At 27.7% G+C, this 13,976-nt stretch overlaps 1 protein-coding gene across 2 annotated transcripts in view; it reads left to right on the top strand.

Moving 5' to 3' along the window:
- The window catches only part of LOC107454538 (uncharacterized), a 125,393-nt gene that overhangs the window by 54,169 nt on the left and 57,248 nt on the right, over positions 1-13,976 (top strand). Inside the window, exon 1 of one of the 2 annotated variants that reach the window (XM_016071765.4) lies at positions 2,866-3,256. The exons of the other annotated variant lie outside the window; for it this stretch is intronic. The gene's annotated coding sequence lies outside the window, so the exon portion shown is untranslated. Of the gene's footprint in view, positions 1-2,865; positions 3,257-13,976 lie in introns of those variants that run through there. 2 annotated transcript variants of the gene reach the window in all.

Here is a 13,976-nt window from a genome sequence, read left to right as displayed (position 1 = left end):
TAAAAGCATTTCTTTTTACTAAATTGTAACAGTTGGGGTTGGTTATTTTAAATCAACCTTTGATAATATTATTTACTTGTTTTTGAAAAAGATTTTATTTTACACATAAAGTGGTATCAAAACTAAAACTTTGATTATTTTTGGTTTATAAATTTTAATTAAAAATTATTTTTTATACACTTGTGTATAAATAAATCAAATATGTATGATGTATTTTAAACCATCAGTTGCTATGATTTTTAGATAATGGATTAGAAATTTTAAAACACACACGTGCATAATGCATATAACAGGGTTCCCAAGGTCTGGAAACTTTTTTAAAGTGGTAGCAAAAGTGAGATATATCTATGATGTCTTAAGTCATCAATTATTTTATTTAATTTAATGAGTGCAAAAAATATCTCGGGAATAATTTCGTAATTCACAAATGAAAGATAAATTTAAGCATTTTTCTGAGGTCTTGAAAAATCTTAGCTACCACTCATATATTTTCTTCAGGTTGTGGAAACCCTTTATAATTAATCATAAAATCTTTTGAAAACTAATCGTTTCCTAGAAAAAGTAAAAACCGATAAGTATGTGTTCTCGAATTTTTAAACTGCAGAGATGTGAAAAGTATTCTTCTTTTAAAAATGCTATGTACTTACATTCAAACTGAATAGATTTTTTTTCGGTACTAACTGTTAGCTTTTACAGCGATTGTATTCTTTTATTTACACTGACATACACAGACGATAAACAAAAAAGCATTAATAAGAAGAAAATGTCGTTTGGTTGCTTAGCAACCAGTCAGAGTTGCAGTTATTATATTTATAAGAGTTGGCAGACGATTTAAAATTTTTTGTCTTATAAACGCTTAATGGTTGCGTTCTTTTATTTAAATTGTAGAAAGAACCTCTTTTGCAGAAAAGTTAATAATTAATCATCATCACACAAACTGCTGACAATAGTATAAACTCATATAATTAATCAAATGTTATTTTTCAACCACTATAATCATAAAAGCAACTCCATTGCCTGCTTACCTCATTGCTCAACCAAAACTGTTCAAAAATTCCAGATGAATGGGATAGGGGCCGCTTCGCGGCCCAGGTGCCCAATAAAATCTAAACACTAGGACTAGACGATTTAAAACAATTATTTAAACTAATTTTCCATTGATGTCGGAACACTAACTATCACTTTAGATAAAAAAAATATTGCTTAATTTAATATGATAAAGTAGTTATAGTCAAGTACCTCACCTGCCTGGACAACGATACCTCAACATCTACTGAAGAAATTAAACCAATGCCAAAACAAGATCCTTAGAAAAATAACCTGTGCAAGATGGTTCATCCGGAATACCAATATACATGTAGACCTCAAAATACCAACTCTATCACAGCATATATACAAGCTAAACGCATATTTTTTTGATAAAGCCATAGAATGTAAAACAGCAAATTTTAATGAAATCTTTAAATTTGAAAATTATATCAAAGATAAAAACTACAGACCAATAGCTGCGCATTTCACCTCCGACGCCTCATATCATAATTATCAAAACAAATAATTTCATCAACCTTTCTGAAAATAACGTTTACTCATGCTGATACAATTCTGAACTCCAAAATCAAACAAACACAGTTTAGAGCAAGCTGCTCAATTTATTTTTGATTCCTTTTTAGTTATTCAAGCAAAGAGCTTGAAACATTCTCCATTGCAACTCCATTGCCTGCTTACCTCATTGCTCAACCAAAAGTGTTCTAAAATTCCAGATGAATGGGATAGGGGACGCTTCGCGGCCCAGGTGCCCAATAAAATCAAAACACTAGGACTAGGACTTATAGTCAAGTAAGTGTAAAACGATATAAACGATTACTAGCACTAATTAGATTATGGGCGAAAATAATCAGTCTAAAATCATTGTTTATTAACATTTATTTCTAATATTATAGTCTATTATAGTGGTTGAAAAATAACATTTGATTAATTATATGAGTTTATACTATTGTCAGCAGTTTGTGTGATGATACAGAAATTACCGGTTTTTCATATATATATCCCATTGAATTATTTAAGTGTCGCGGTAGTCATGTAATTTTTTAATAAATGTTTAATTAAATTGCCGTTTCGTGTTTTTAAACTCCCTGAAAAAAAATTGCCATTGCTCAGTGGTTGAGGCATAAAGTTGTCATTATGTACAACTGGAGTAAGCCCATTCAACTTCAGAGCTATACTCACCATCTTGTTTGGAAAGTAAAAGTGGCCGAAGTACAGATGATCACATTGCATGCTATTGGTTACGTAATCGTGGAGTCTCCGTTACGTTTCGGAAGTAATTTACTTTTATTTTTTATTTTATGGGTGCTTTATCGTGAACCACCAAAGTTTCAGATGTTATCATATTTACCCTCTTCTAAATGACTAAGAAGATGAAAAATTTTTTACATTGGCAGCCAAGGAAAAAAGGAGTAAAACCTTATTTAGGCATTTTCGAAAAATAGTTGCTTTTAAATATAGTATATTTAAATTTAAAAAAAAAAGTTTTTTATTTTGATTTCATTCCACTTTAATAACTGACGAAATTGTAGAGTACTGTTCGCTGTGTAAACGATGATGTCAACATTTTATTATTTAATCAAACTTATTTATTCATTTTTTCAAAGATACTTCAATCCTTTGGTTAATTACTAAATTTGAGGAAACGTTATTACATATCTTTGAAGCGAGTCGTTTCAGCAAAAAAAACACGATATATCCCTTCAAGAAATACCCGTAATAAATTTAAATACCTTATTAACACAGATATCAAGACCTTGACAACACGTGATTTCTAGTCAAGACAATCCATTTCTTTCAATTAGAGATTTGAAACTAATTGCAGTTGGCGAAGTGATTTTGGCGAAGACTTAACAACCCACTCTAACGCCAAACTCGTTTCGCCAAGATACCGTTATGACGGACATCATTTTGGACGACCGTAAGGCACGTAAATATTTCACTTCATCAGATTAAAATCCATGCTTGTCCATGGCGAGTCTTGCTGACCGAAGACTAGCCGCTATTTTTATTTATTTTTTATTATTCTCAGATTCGTAGTGAAATTTCGCGTGTGGCGTGCCTCGTTTTGTGTGTTTCTAGGATATCGCGAATGCATAATTTGTAAACTTTTTTCTTCGTAAAAAAAGTGATATTTTACGTTTTTTGCTGTTTTGTTGAATTTTATTACAATGCCGAAAATGTATTTCAAAGAAGCCGCTACTTCCATGAGGTGAGTAACTAAAACTACTTTTAACTTATAAGTTAGACAATAAGTTAGCTGATTTAAGGAAACAGTTTTGAAATGTGTTTGATGTAATATGCCTCATTAATATTCACAAGGCGTTTTAATTGCAAGAAATGAAATAATTCAAAATGTTTTTAATTAAAAGTTTAAAATTTAAAAAGTTTAAATAATTTCCTTTTTATGTTTAAATAATTTTAAATTAATTCAATCTTTTATTTTAACTTTAAACCCTTATTAAGTTTGAAAAAAAAAACTGTTTTTATTCTATTTTTAAGCATCAAGAACAGAAACAAATATTTTAAAATGTTCTATTGTTTTTAAGTAATCACTATACTTAGGGCAACATGGAACCAAAGTATGTTTGTTTATTTGGAGGTCGCTGTCTGCGGACGCAGTTGCATTTCGGCTTTTGAATGAATTCTGAAATTTCTCGAGTCTTAAAAAGCTAGATTACTTTTATAGGTGACAGTTAAAGATCTAAAAAAAAAAGCTTTGTTAAATATAAACAAAAGCAGAATATTTACTTTCGCTGAGAAAAAAAAATGACATAAAACAAACCATAATGTCAATTTATACTAAGCCCGAGTTTTCTTGAGAAAACAATTAATTGCAATAAACATGAACCCGAGGCAACTCGGGAAAATCAGGGAACTTCTCGGCCCAGGTGCCCAGAAGAAACAAATTACTAGGACTAGATAATATTCTCATCTTCTAACTATGTATAATCCCAATTTAGTTATGAGTTTTCTTACATAAGTTAGTTTCGAATTTTTAGATGCAAAAGCAGATAACCCCTTGGTTCTTCGAGAATTAATTCCCATAAACATACGAATAATATATTTTGGCAAACACGGGATGTTTCAATTCTTTTTAAAAATAAATTGTATGAATGAATTTTTTCAGTTACCACTCTTTATCGTTTTGGGCAAAAGGCAGCTTTTTTGAAGTAAAATTGTTTGCTTAAAATTTTTCAACACTGAATGCTATAAGTGATAGTTCTGCATTTTTAAGAACTTTTTATTCTACTGGTAGCAAGGGTGATGCATTTCGCAGGAAGTTATTAATTTGTCGTGGTGAGAAAAATTTCTTTAAATAAAATCTAGATAATATTTTTAAACTGCTGGAGTCAATTGACTCACAGCGTGAAGTAAATAAGCATGTTTAAAAAGGCAGTAAAATTTATGCGAAAAAAAAATGAAGAACTTTTATTATTTTTTCAAATTAAAAAATGCTGTCTTAAAACAATTTTTTTTAATCAAAACATATACACAAAATTGTTGGGAAATTATTTTATTTTAATTTACTTTCTATTAAAATAAATTAAACGTTCTGTTGAAAAAAAAAAAAAACAATTCCATTCTAGTTTTGCCCTATTATTTATTGTAAGTTAAAAGAATTTATTTTTCCTTTTTAAAAACCTGGCTACAGCTTTAACTAATTAGTCCTACAGAATAATAAAAATTAATATAATAATACTAATTAAAAAAAATAAAAATAATTTTTACTGGATACAATTTATTTCATAAAAGAATATTTTTGTAAGATAATATTCGTCAGTAACTGATTATTTATAATTACCTGCATGATTACCGAACAAGGTAATTAAAAGTCTTATAAAAGAAACTTGCTTGAAGGTAAGTGTGGCTTGGGTTGGGTTTGAAAAATTACTCCCGTCCGTGGGAAATATAAGTGAAGTGATTCTTAAATATCTTGAAGGTTGAAGCTGCATTCACGAATTAAGAGCAAAGGTGTATCTTTTAATTTTATATTTAAATTGCGTTCGCGTAGAAATGGAAGAACAGGTCATAGGTTAATTAAAATCATATTTCTCTAACTAAAAGGGCAATTAATTATAATGAGCTTTACGTTGTTTTCCCATATTTCGTATTGCGAACAATCTGTAAATGTTTATGGAAACATGGTTTAGTAGAATGAGAAATAAATTCAGGTGCGTATTTCATTAATGTTCTTATTAGGCCTAATAGGCACGAATTGGTGTCTTTTTTGTTGATAATTCCATTCATATCAGCAAGTGGTCTCGAGTATTATGGTGAGTCAAAAGCCACTTAAATTTTCCCGTTATCACTATAGTGCGGAAAAGTATTATAAGGTAGAGTCTATTTACATAGCCTATCTCGCTGATCATTCCATTTTTATCTGCACGTAGCTTTGAGTATTGTAGTGAGTCAAAAGTTTCTTAAATTTTCCACATATTGCTATAGTGCGGAAAAATATTATAAGGTAGAGTCTATTTATATAGCCTATTTCGCTGATTATTCCATTTATATCTATCTGTAAGTAGCTTTGGTAGGTCAAAAGCCTCTTAAATTTTTCGCTTATCACTATAGTGCGGAAAAGTATTATAAGGTAGAGTCTATATAGCCTATTTCGCTGATTATTACATTTTTTATGAGTACGTAGCTTTGAGTATTATGGTGAGTCAAAAGCCTCTTAAATTTTTCCCTTATCACAATAATGCGGAAAAGTATTATAAGGTAGAGTATATAGCCTATTTCGCTGATCATTCCATTTTTATCCGTACGTAGCTTTGAGTATTATGGTGAGTCAAGAGGTAATATTTCGTAATATTTCGTGGTGAGTCAAAAGCCACTAAAATTTTCCCCTTATCACTATAGTGCGGAAAAGTATTATGAGGTAGAGTTTATATAGCCTATCTCGCTGATCATTTTATCTGTACGTAACTTTGAGTATTGTAGTGAGTCAAAACTTTCTTAAATTTTCCCCATATCGCTATATTGCGGAAAAGTATGATAAGGTATAGTCTATATAGCCTATTTCGCTGATTATTCCATTTTTCTGAGTACGTAGCTTTGAGTATTATGGTGAGTCAAAAGCCACTTAAATTTTTCGCTCATCGCTATAGTGTGGAAAAAGGTGTATAGTGTATTATAAGGCATAGTCTATTTACATAGCCTATTTCGCTGATCATTCCATTTTTATCTGCAAGTAGCCTTGAGTATTATAGTGAATCAAAAGCCAAATAAAATTTCTCCTTATCATTATAGTACGGAAAAGTATTATAAGGTAGTGAAAGGAAGAATGTTAATAAATATTTGTGATATAATTTTTTTTTCTAATCGGACAATGCCTTTGAGATCTTTAAATAATAATACAAGCTTTAATTAGTTTCGTAACTAGCTTGAATTAGTTTCTTAATTATTTCTTAAAAGAAAGAGGAAAACAATTTACTGCTAAAACTTTACAGTTTACATAATGAATGAAATCGGAAAAAAATTTAATTACGCATTTTTACGCCACCTTGCGCTATTTCAATTAAAAAAATTTGTTGTTTAAATAATTTTTCTTACCGTGCACTTTTTGTCTTACAGTTTTCCACTCATTCGAGCACACAAATTTTTAATTCGTAAAGAAACATTACGTGAATAATTTACGAGTAAAAGTTTTTAAAAAAATCCACTCAGTTTTTGAAAAATTATATTACTACATTCCAAGTTTGTTTACTTACTTTACTTTATTTACGAAAACTGGGCACCTGGGCCGCGCAGAAGGCCCATACCCCATACATCATGAAATATTACAAAAAGTTAAAATAAAAAACAGTTTGAGTTCAGCAATCAATGGGGTGGCTGTTAATTCCACGCGTTTGTCTTCCTTCCCTTTTTATTTATTTCTTTTTTTTTCTTCTTCGAAAAAGAGTGATTTTTAAACTGTAAAAGCTTTTGATTTTTTGTTGTCCTTTCCTCTCTTTATCATTTTGTTTAACATTATGCCACACATTTTATTTTACGACTATCAATGTTGAACTCTGTAGCCTTGTAATTATGAACCCAATCCAGAAGACAAGGGAACTCCTGGATCAAGTATCGGGAGAAATTTGACTTCGAAGAGGAATTTTTAATGAAGCTACCCCGTATTTGCGTTACATGGAGAAGAAAACCTCCCTCGGTTAGCCTGACGACAGATGCACTCTAAGCCATGATCCGTCTACCGCTTATGATATTTATGTCAGCACTGTTGTCTTTTCGAGCCTAGTGTGGGATTCGAAAGCAGAGCACCTCATTTGGAGGTAAACGCTCTATCCTTAACACATTGCTAACTGGAAATTTTTCTGAAAATTACCCCATGAGCCCGGCTATTGTTTTGAAAGCTGATGCAGAAGTAAAACAATCTAAATAGACTTTAAAAAATTTAAATTTTTAATGCAGTATGATAAAAAGTATAACAATCATTTTTTTAAAATCTGCATTATGCATGAATTGTACTACAGACTCAGCCACCAGGCACATCCAATCAAAGTGTCTCGATATGCTTTAATTGAGATGACGTAACCTTCGCTTTGCAAAGCAAGGCCGAAAGTATATATACTTTCGACCTTAAAAGTATATTTCGAAAGCATATTTCTTAAGTATATATATACTGTAAATATACTATATATAGTATATTTAAAAACGGAAAAGAGCGAAAACGGGTAGATAAGACATTTCCTTCTGGCTTGTTTTCGACAAAAATTTTACATCCACTATTTTTCGAAGTGAAAACATGTGAAGATACGAAAAAAAAAATCGAATCTGATTAAAAAAAAAGGAAAAAAAAGGAGTCTGTGCACTGATTGTTGTTTTAGAATTTTTTTAGAAAGATGTGGTTATTAAATCTGTATTAATTTTCTGTGAGTTAATGGCGAACAAAACTACCTTTTAACGCATGTATTGTTCCATTCAATTTATCATTATTTTTTTCTTGAATTGAATCTGACATTGTTTTTGAGATCTTTTTCATACATGAATGAATGAAGTCGAGATGCGTTAATATAATTTTGCGAAATAAAGTTTTTTTTTAAGATTCCACATTATTCGACGAATGTTGTTTTTTACGCCTATTTAATGTTATCTTGCAATGAAACAATGGTTTATTTTTTCTTCAAAATTTTTTTTGTACAAATTTTGGAAGAGAAATTGAAAAATTGTTAAAGGAACTACGTAGGTTTAAAGATTTTTATTTTATTTTTACAGGCATATCTTATGTTTGCATAGGTATAGCCTAAAAAATAATATGATGTTGGTTGGAAATCACAAGCATTATAGTTTTCGGTATTACAGACTATTTTCTTATAAATAAAATATATTTATATTTTTAAAAAATTATATTAATGTCTCACAAAAGATCCATTTTTCTCAACTCAACTCCAATAATTACAAATACATTTATTTCGTTAATATATTAATATTATCGCCGCTTGCATCGTTCATGCATATCACATTAAAAGTCATTGACAGTGTAATTTTACGTAATACATAATATATTTACAATTAAAACAAATTTATTTTAAATATTCTACTACTGTTTATTAGGATATGATAAATATATATATTAGCTAAAATTCAAAAAGTACAAATTTTTCATTTCTATTATTTATTTTATGCATATTATATTTTATATTTAAAACAAATTTATATTTTGCTAAGTAACTCTAATGTTTATAAGTATCTTATCCCTTTATCTCAACTAAATTCATCTCCAAAAACTACAAGTGCCTTTGCCATCGCTATTGATTGCTTTATACATAGCATATTTTACAATTTTAACAAATTGAACAATTCTACTGATGTTTGTTACTATATCATCAATTTATCTCAACTAAACTCAACATCAATAATTGCAAATTTTTCACTTCTATTGCTTATTTTATGCATGTTATGTTTAATAATTAAACCAAATTTATATTTTTAAAAGAATTCTACTGATGTTTGTTAGGATATGATCAGTTTGTCTCAACTAAACTCAACTTCCAAAATTACAAAATTTTCACTTCTATTGTTTATTTTATACATATTATGTTTTATAATAAAAACAAGTTCATATTTTTTTTAAATGATTATACTGATGTTTGTTAGGATATGATCAATTTGTCTCAACTAAACTCATCTTCAAAAGTTATAAATTTTTTACATCCATTGTTTATTTCATGCATATCATATTTTATAATCAAAACAAATTTATATTTTCATATCAATTCTACTGATGTTTGTTAGGATATGATCAACTTGTCTCACCTAAACTCAACTTCAAAAATTACAAAATTTTCACATCTATTGTTTATTTTATGCATATTATATTTTATAATTAAAGCAAGTTTGTATTTTTTTAAAACGATTCTACTGATGTTTGTTAGAATATGATCAATTTATCTCAACTTCAAAAATTATAAATTTTTCACTTTTATTGTTTATTTTTATACATAATATATTTTATAATTAAAACAAATTATGTTTTTTAAAACAATTCTACTAATGTTTGTTTGGATATAATCATTAATCTCAACTAATTTTACGCAATTTCAAAAAATACAATTGTTTTGGTGCTTCTATTGTTTGCTTTCTCGCCCTTTAATCTCATACCACCCACAGAAAGCAATAAATGGGACAGATTAAACACTGTCCTACCATGTCTCTTAAAATTTCGTTCGATGTTTTTTTGTGTGGTCACTTTGGCCTTCAATGCCTTCTTATCTTCAATACTTTCCTTGAACGATCTAAGATTGATGCGATGTTACCCTAAACAGTTATTTTGTAACCACAAACGGTTTGTTTATCGCATAATCTCTATCTTATTGCGTCCGAAAATTATTGTGTTTAAAAGAGGTCAACAGGTTTCGGATGACACTAGCGGCAGCCAAAAATTTTGGCGATAACCATCAAAACGAAACATTAATTTCCATTCAATGGCTCTTTGTTGTTATTTCGAGTACCGAGGTCCTAAATATACTCAAATTGGACACAAAATTTGAATAAAATTTTGCGCAAACTGAGTTAGATGATTGAAGATGATGCTGACCCTATATTGTGCTTTGTTGTTGATGTTAAGTGCCTCTTTGGACAGATGACCATTCGAATTGAAAGTAAAAAGATACCATTAAAAGTAGTTCCAACCATTCTACTAAGTACAGCCAGTCTATAAAAGTTGAGTTATTTCATGCATCTGTAAGGAATGCATACTCTACTTCAAAATATGGATTTCTTATATATTTTGATGGAGATTATGAAAACAATATGGTGAGTTAATTTTTTTAATAATAATGGTTAAAAGTAAATAACGACCGCGAATAGGTTAATGTTTGTAAAACATTTTTTTTCTTTCTTTTAATACTTTTTGCTAAATTTTTTTTCGCTTTAAAAATATGTGTTAAAAAATGGCAGAGAAATTTTCTCAAAACGACAAAATATCGTAAATCGGTCGTAAGTGATTTGAATATTTGTTGTTGTTCGAGTATTGGGATCCAAAATGAACACAAAATGCATTCAAATGTGTAATCTACGAAATTTTATTTTACTTTCTTAAAACTCTGAAAATATTTAAAAGACTGTTATTTTTTTCCGATAAGGTTTATTTTCTAACTATATTTTCATAGCTCTCTTAGATAATTAAAAATATTGCACCTTAATTTTCATTATCGAAAAAAAATCTGATGAGAAAAATGTAGCAATTTAATATTTTAATTAAGTGAGCATTTTTTCATTTTTAAATGTAATTCTTTAAAAAAAAAATTGTCTCATTTGAAAACCAAATGGTAATTATTTTTCTAGTTATTTTAGACTCATTGACATAACGGTAATAAATATACATAACATAAATATACATTTTATTATATAAAAAGTAGTAGTCATGAAAAGTAACTTTTTTTGACTGATAAGTTTTTGTATTTTTTTTTAGATAAATAGCAATTTTTATTACTCCTAATTCTGAAATGAGTATTATCTTTTTTTAAAAAAATTACCTGCTCTTTTTAAAGAAAAAGACATCGCTGAATTTTTATCTTTTCTAATGATTCATTTGCCGTTTCCCGACATCATTTATTTTTATCGCGTTAAAAATTAATTCTATTTTACACTGACTTTTAGAGCTTCAAAAAAATGCACCGAACTTTTTAAAGAAAAAGACATCACTGAATTTTTATACTTTCTATTGACGTTTGACGTTTCCCGACATCATTTATTTTTATCGCGTTAAAAATTAGTTCTATTTTACACTGACTTTTAGAGCTTAAAAAAATGCACCGAACTTTTTAAAGAAAAAGACGTCACTGAATGTTTATCCTTTCTATTGACTCATTTGACGTTTCCCGACATAATTTTTTTTATCGCTTTAAAAATTAATTCTATTGTACACTTAACTTTTAGAGCTTAAAAAATGCACCGAACTTATTACAATGATTCTTGACCTCAATAAACGTTTGTTTAATTAGTTACAACACGTATACAATTTTGTGTTTCAATTATTATCGATCGATAGAACAAAATTACTATAATCAAATTCAATTATTATCGTTCGACATATAAATAGTTAAATTAATGCGTCAGACATGTTATTCATTCTATTAATGCTATAAATTAAGAACGTTCTTGTTAAAGAATGAAATTTTTTTTTCCTAATTCCAATTTCGAAATGTTTTTGAATATTATACACTTAACATGTATTCGAAATTCTCATTTCTTAATTTGAAATTTGTCTTAATTTAATCGTTTACTGTTTCAAAAGTCATGATTCACCTTAAACATTAAGAATGATTCATCTGAAATGATTCAAAATTATTCATCTTATGTACTCATCTGAATGTTGAAATTCATGAAAATATTTATTATATTTTCGGAAAATACATTAATTATTAATTAAAAAGTTCAGACTCCTTCGCTCAGCTCCGCTTCCGATAACGAAGAGATTAAAAAAAGTTACACACACGCATTATAACTACTTTCAATAATTTTTTTTTTACTTGAGTTGTAATTTGTTCCTCTGCAAAAATTATGAGTCCCGAGTCTAAGGCTTGGTTTTTTTAATCCAATAAAATTAATAGAGTCACGAGAATTAAAATATGTTATAAATAGAATTTGTTTAAATTGTAATTTGTTCCTCTGAAAAAACGACAGCAATTAGGGCTTTGTTTTTTTACTCTGATGAGAGTAATAAAGCCACGAGAATTAAAATTATTTTTAACATAATTTGTTTGCTTAAATTACAAACTCTCGAACTACTTTTAATTGGATTTTTTCAGTTTTATAATTTGTCCCCTTGCAAACATTTAACGCATTTAATGCCTTTATTTTTATTTCAATGAGATTAATAAAGCCACGAGAATTAAAATTAGGTACTCTTAATATTGTTCGAGTGCTAATTTTTTTCCTTGAAAAAAACTATAAGATTCGTGAGCCTATGAATTGTTTTTTTTATTTATTCCAATGAGAAAAATAAAGTCTCGAGTATTAGATTAACCCTTAATAAATTTTTTTCTGCCTGATAGTAATTGTTTATGATATTTATTTATTTAGTTTATAAATTATAGTTAAAAAAATATTTATTAATTATAGTTAATTATAAACTGTAGTTGAAAATGATTAGTTTTTAAGACTTCTTAAGACATATATTTTTTTTAAACTTTCAAAATATAAAATTTTGAAATTCTCTTTAAAGGCAAATATAAAGTTTTATTTTGAATTTTATTTATTTATTTTATTAATAATTTTATTTTTAATTTAATTTTTTATTTTATTTGTCTCCCAATTATTTTGATTTCTAATCTGTATGATTTGAAATCATATAGTCTTAAAATCTTTGACTTTTAAAAAATTTACAATAATTTCTCTTTATACCTCCCTTAAAAATAACAGTAATAAGAAATTCTGAAACGTTAAAAGCTATTGAAATATTTATACTTCCATTACAGGGTTTGTTCGATTGTTAATTTTTTTTTAAAGTGATATGTACTCTAAGATGTATTTTCATAAATTTGTATTCACCTCACACCAGCCTATTATTTACAAATAAATATACCTAGTTGTGAAATTTTTCCGGAACGAAATTTTAATTTCAAACTGTAAGCAAATAAAAATAAATCTTTAATTTTTCTTATTACAATAATGGCATCACTTTTTAAATCTTTTTAAGTACAGTACGAATTCTGTTTTAATCATGAAACAGTTAAAAATTCCTCATATTTTCAATAAATTAAATCTAACCAATATATTACAAAGTGAATTTCGATAACAAACTACAGAAAATGAAAATGATAAAAAAAAGTTTGAATAACTTATATACTTCAAATAAAATTGCTTTTTACTGAAATAATTTTTCAATAATCTTATGTGTTTTAAAGAAACAATTGAAATAATGTTGAATGGGGAAATTGCGAAACAATCGATATCGGAAATTAGATCAAGATTCATATATCTTTATCATGAGGCAATGATAAAAGGTCATTTACGCTATAGCACTGGATATTATTTTTAAGCTTAATTGTAGTTGAAAATCCCTATTAGATATAAACCTACTTATTTTTTTTTAGAAAAAGTAATAAGCTACTTATTGTCTTGATAAGAAATATAATTTATTTTTTTCAGAATAGGATTTATCGAATGGATTTATAAAGTATTAGCTTTTCTTTGTTTTTTTAATATTCTTTTTCTTTTAATTCATGTTGCACAGGAAATTAGTTTATCCTTTATAGTGTATTTTATTGCATAATTTTAAATTTTTATTTAAATGTTTAATTCCGGTTTTGGGTATGACTTCCTTAAAAATCAAAATTTCGAAATTTCCTAAACAATGAGAGTGATTGCAACTATTTAACAACTGTATTATTTGTTCATTTTTAAAAATTGATCTTCAGGTTTATTACACTTAAACAATATAATTTAGAATTTAAACTGAATGAATTTTTTTTTTGTCAGTAGAG

This window comes from Parasteatoda tepidariorum, chromosome 5 (genome assembly GCF_982258835.1).
Source record: "Parasteatoda tepidariorum strain Cologne lab strain chromosome 5, Ptep-v5.0, whole genome shotgun sequence".
In the NCBI taxonomy this organism is placed as follows: domain Eukaryota; kingdom Metazoa; phylum Arthropoda; class Arachnida; order Araneae; family Theridiidae; genus Parasteatoda; species Parasteatoda tepidariorum.
This window is presented reverse-complemented; position numbering and strand designations above follow the sequence as displayed.